Below are 6,069 nucleotides of genomic sequence, written 5' to 3'. Positions count from 1 at the left end.
TAATTAAATAGCCACACATGTCTAGTTTAAGATAACGTATTTTAATGAATAAAACATGAATTTAACTAGTCTGTATGGTAGAGTAGTTAATTGTTAATGCATTACATCTAGTACATCTGCAGTGGTTGGAGAGGTGGTCTCCTTACCCTTCCATTGAGACATTTAACACCCTGGTGTCGGGTAGGACACCTACTGGTTGCTAAGTAGTACTGCCTGAAGCTCATATACTGTAGGAGTAGTATATCTACCCATGGCCAAGCTGGGGTCCTATCTTGAAGGAGCGATAGAAATGATAATAATAAGCTTTAAAGTTTAAAAGGTCTCATAAAGTCTGGGGTGTCATTTCTTCTGTTCTTACTTTCAAGAAACAGCAGCTAATGATAAGAATGACTGAATTGTTCAACGACCAAATGATGGGGATGTTTTTCCTTGAATAGAATCTGTGTCTTGAAAAACTATAAAAAATGTCTTTGTTCGCTCTTGCTTTATACTACGGCTGACATGCGACAAATACAGTAATTTAAAAAGGAATGATTGATTTGCATTATTTTCATTTGAAAACACTTTATTACACACATTTTCTAGCCTTCTACCCTCAGACACTAGAGACGTGAAAACCTTATGGAGTCTTTAAGATGTGCCACTGTATTTCAGCCGCCTCAGCCCCTCAATTCACGCCGGGACTTTGATTAGACGTGATTTGTAAGCGTCCCATTTCTCGCGCCCTTGTTGCATCTACCCGGCTTTGTTTGTGCACTTGTGTGCCCGGCCGTTACTTAAAAGCACCCCGAATAACAGGATGAAAGTGCATGTGAAGCCAAAAAGCTAATTAGGAAGTTAATTTGCGTAATGAACTTGGGGTGCGCTTAGTGAACTCCAAAGTAGACACACTCGGGTCATAATTGCTTTGATTTGGCTCGCGATTTCCGTGAAGGATAAATGTTACCAATGGTGCCTAATTTGCGACTCTCTCTCTCTCTCTCTCTCTCTCTCTCTCTTGCCACTCGCGAGTCCAGAGTGTACATACTGTTATTGGTTGCGGCAGAACACCCAAAGTGTTCCATTGTACATACTTCATCACCACATGGGGAAATCAGTCTGGTCTGTTTGGGAACATTGTGACGCAAGGCGCTGCAAGACAATTTCAGTGCAACCGGGGGGCTTGCAGTGACTAATTGATAAATGGATGAGTTTCTTCTTGCGGAACACCAAACATGCTTGTTTACACCTTCATCTGAAGACAAAACGGGGAGGACTTAGATTTATAGGCAAACAAGAAACAGACGTTTGTGTCCTCTATTGCTTTATCTCATGCCACCACAGAATAGCGAGTGAGTGAGTGAGTGAGTGAGTGAGTGAGTGGGTCGGTCGGTCGGTCGGAGTGTGTTAAAATGTTGCATAGTTAAATGTCCCATTGCTACATCATCCCCATGTGCAGTGCTGGAGAAAGTACTCAAATGTTTTACTTAAGTAAAAGTATCAATACTGCAATGTAGAAATACTCTGTTAAAAGTCCGGAATTCAAAGTTTACTTCAGTAAGAGTTCAAAGGTATTGGCATCAAAATATACTTAAAGTACCAAAAGTAAAAGTACTAAAATGTTTGAAAATAGACGATCTACAAGCTCACAACGCGATGCGTTTTCAAATAGCTTAGGTATAAAATAGGGCTGTAGTTAATGCATGTTTTATAACATAATCATTTATATCTGCAAAGTAACTAGTAACTATAAGTTTTCAAATAACTGTAGTAGAGTAAAAGTGCAATATTTGCCTCTGACATGCAGTGGAGTAAAAGTAAAAGTATGGACAATTGGAAATACTCCAGTAAAGTATAAGTACCTAAACATGTTATAGTAAATGTACTTAGTTACTTTACACCACTGCCCATGTGTACTACCAACAATTGCTAATAATTATACTATATGTGATGCAACAGTTGAAATGGCCTAAATTGTTTCTAGGTCAGTGGCATATTCGTGGCTAAATGAATTAACTTAACAACATTATAACAATATTATACCCTTAATACTACCCTCTAACTTGTCCAGCTGCCCTTCATAGTCCAATGCAGAGGTTCTCAAACCCCAATGTAATTAGTCTGATGTGATGCATTAGTCCCCCCATTTAATACCATGTGTATCTCTTACCCCCTAATCTACACTTAGAAACCCTCATTGTTATTTTAACTCCGAGAGTGTGTAAATGGAACCAAATGGACCCGTACGGGTCCATTTGGTTCCATTTACACACTCTCGCGACACGTTGTGAGCTTGTAGATCTGCCATTTTCAAACATTTTAGTACTTTTACTTTTGATACATTAAGTATATTTTGATGAACCCTTTTGCACTTTCACTCAAGTAACATTTTGAACACAGGCCTTTTACTTGTAACAGAGTATCTTGATATTGTGGTATTGCTCCTTTTACTTAAGTAAAATAAATTGTATGTGAGTACTTCTTCCACCACTCTTTGTGATGCAATTGGATGTTGAGTTACTTCTGTGGCCACCAGGGGGGGCAACTCAATCACTGTGTAGAATCCTCCAGTCCCATCGCTTCAACTTCCCAGGCTATTATGTGAGGTGGTGCCACATCTACATACATATAGGAGGCATGTAGGTCAACAGCAAGACATGGAGGACATTATGAAACTATGTCAGCGTTTCTCAACTGGCTTCCTGGGCTGGGGAAATGAGGTGTTGGGGTATGAATGTACTGTTATAGTCTGTGAGTTCAGCATGGCTTCGGGTATGATGCATATCATTATTTGCAGTGGTGTAAAGTAACTAAGTACATCTACTCAAGTACTGTACTTAAGTACAATTGTGAGGTGTTTGTACTTTACTTGAGTATTTCCAATTTTCAGTGCTTTTATACTTCTACGCCACTACATCTCAGAGGCAAATATTATGCTTTTACTCCATTACAATTATTTGAATACTTTAGTTACTAGTTACTTTGCAGATATAAATTATTGTATTATAAAGCATACATTAACCACTTTAGCCCTATTTTATACGTAGGCTATTTGAAAATAGCCGATCTACAAGTTCACAACGCGTCACTTCGTGACGCGTTGTGAACTTGTAGATCGGCTATTTTCAAACATTTCAGAACTTCTACTTCTGGTGAACACTAGACTTTGACTTGTAACATAGTACTTCTATATTGCAGTATTGATACTTTTACTTAAGTAAAACATTTGAGTACTTTTTTCCACCACTGTCATTATTTGAACAGATATTTTTGCCTCCCGGTGATCAGGTGACAACAGAGAGTGCAAACAGTCAAACTGGTTTAGGCTGCCTGGAGGCTCAAACAGAATCAACATTATTGTCACATCACAGGGTTTACAGGTGGAAAGAAGAGGGTGATTTTCTTTCTTTTTTCTTTACTTTTTTGTAGCTTTCAGGAAAGGGATTACTTTTAGAGATAGAGGAAGAGCAGAGATAAAAGTGCAGGATAGAAACGGGTCAAATAGTAACAAAAGATACATACATAATAGCAGCAGGTATGTAAATGAGGTCAGAAAAAGTAGCTAGACGTGTGCATAAGGTGCCATAAGGTGAGGTTAAGAATAGCAGCAGGGGCAAAGAAACAACAACTCACATGCAGTTGAGCTATAAGGGGAGCAGTCCACATAAAGGGAGTAATCCGCAACATAATCCACATAAGATAATGTTCCTAGTGAACGTGAGGAGGACTTGTGTTTGAATACGACTCCCGTCTTGTCTCATGTTTCATTACATATCTTCATAAGGCACTTACATAAACAGTACGTTTACTCCAAACCGACGCCGTTTCACAAATAGTAATAGAAAAAATAATTCTGGTATATGATATGAATCTCAGTGACGTTTTTATTAATGCGAAGCTAAAATGATCTCTGAAGGCGATGTAAAATGTTTAAGGGCCTCGGATGGCAGTGGTCTTTACTTAGGACTGCAGCGCAGCTTCAGGCCGATAGGGAGATAGAGAATGTCATTCATAGAAGAGTCACTTGTCAGAGTTTAGAGTGAATAATACAATTTGACTGTGTTCCTGACGTTGTCTTGAGTTATAATATTAACAGAACAACAATACACAACCAAAGCAGTGTGTGCGCTGGTCTTTGAAACCTTGCAATGTAACGTCATCTGTAATTGTCATATGACAGTGATGTCACTGACACATCCTTGGTATTTTAGCAGTGACGTCACGGACTAATCCTTGGTATATTTATCCTATAGCGGCAGCGTTCGCTACACATGTGTTTTTTGTTTATGTTTTTTCACGGCTCGTGCTACTCATACAGTAGCGGGATTATTATTTCTTGTCAACATTCAAGTAGAACTATGAGAAGGTACAACCCAGGTAAAATAATGTGTCATTATAAACGTATATAAATGATATATAATTAGCAGTCCACTTCCTTCTGTTGGTACGGATGGATTCACATTGTAGCGCTCCGTACTCGAGTACGCATGATCCGGATCCGAGACTAGCTCCCCAGGCGGTCCCGAGTACGGTACGGTGATCCGTTCCCGGGAACAGTACGCAACGTTCACACTATTACAACATCTGCCAAGTGGTCCGGGGTGCGCACCTGGGACCATAGTCTGAATCCGCCCTAAGTCCTAGGGTCTTTGCCAAAACACGTAAGCGTTGATGTTTTTCAATTGAGTGCCAAATAAACGAGTGGAAATGTGAGTATTTTGTCCTCTTTGACCGGAGGTTTGAGATGTCGCTCATATTTTGGATAATGTATACTGGATTTGGGGTTTAGCACGCCACAGCTAAATCCCACTGCTGAAGAGAAACCTCTGATTTTCATCCATATCTAATGCCGTCATACTGTATTACGGTGTTGCATGCCAGACATGCCAGATCTACAAGCTCACAACGTGTTGCAATATGGCGTGTTGTCGTGAAGTATTGAATCTAGGCCTTAGGCAGTGGTGGGAAAAGTACTGAAATGTTTTACTTAAGTAAAAGTATCTACTGCCATGTGGAGTAGCCTACTCTGTTACAAGTAAAAGTCCGGAATTAAACATTTACTTGAGTTAAAGTACAAAAGTATTGGGATCAAAATGTACTTAAAGTACCAAAATGTTTGAAAAAGCCTAGGTATAAAATAGGGCTAAAGTGGTTAATGTATGTTTTATAATGTAATCATTTATATTAGCAAAGTAACTTGTAACTAAAGTGTTCAAATAATTGTAGTGGAGTAAAAGTACAATATTTGCCTCTGAGATGTAGTGGAATAGAAATAAAAGTATAGACAATTGGAAATACTCCAGTAAAGTAAAAAAATACCTCAAAATTGTACTTACGTACAATACTTGAGTACATGTACTTAGTTACTTACACCACAGGCTTTAGGATGCATGATTTACATTAGGTGCCTGACCCAAGTACAGTATACTAACAGACTACTGTAGTATCCTTATTGTGGCAGTAGGTGGCAGTCTTTCCTCAGCTATTTAACCAATGTGAGCTCATCTCCGCCCCTCACCTGAAAGATGACAATTGGTGGGATTTGCAAGCATTTCCATCATGCCTTTGATCATTGTGTGAATTAGTGGGGTAGGTATGGTGGTATAAGCCTTGCAGCGCGTTAGCTTGCGGTAAGCCAGGTATATAGGCTTAACGGGTGTCACCGCCACCGTGCCCGGACAGCGCTGGGAGCCTCCAGGTGCGTCGCGGCGGTATCCAGTTTCACTGATGCTGGTCACTGTTCTGCAAAGCCCCCTTAAGCCACGGAGAGATGGGCTACACATGTACTGTACAGACCACACACACGCACATACACACGCACACACACACACGCATGCGCACACCCACACGCACGCGCACACACACACACACGCACACGCACACGCACACACGCACACACGCATACACATTACACACAGACAGACAGACAGACAGACAGAATGACAGAATGTCACACTTAGGCTACACAAGCACATAGGTGGGCACAGACACTTTCACAGACAGAAGGACGGACGGGGATTTAGACATTTGTGTGTGTGTGTGTGTGTGTGACGTGAGTGAGTGTGAGTGTGTGTGTGCCCACACATATTG

The sequence above is a fragment of the Gymnoscopelus microlampas genome, assembly GCF_963454915.1.
Source record: "Gymnoscopelus microlampas genome assembly, chromosome: 20".
NCBI lineage: Eukaryota > Metazoa > Chordata > Actinopteri > Myctophiformes > Myctophidae > Gymnoscopelus > Gymnoscopelus microlampas.
This window is presented reverse-complemented; position numbering follows the sequence as displayed.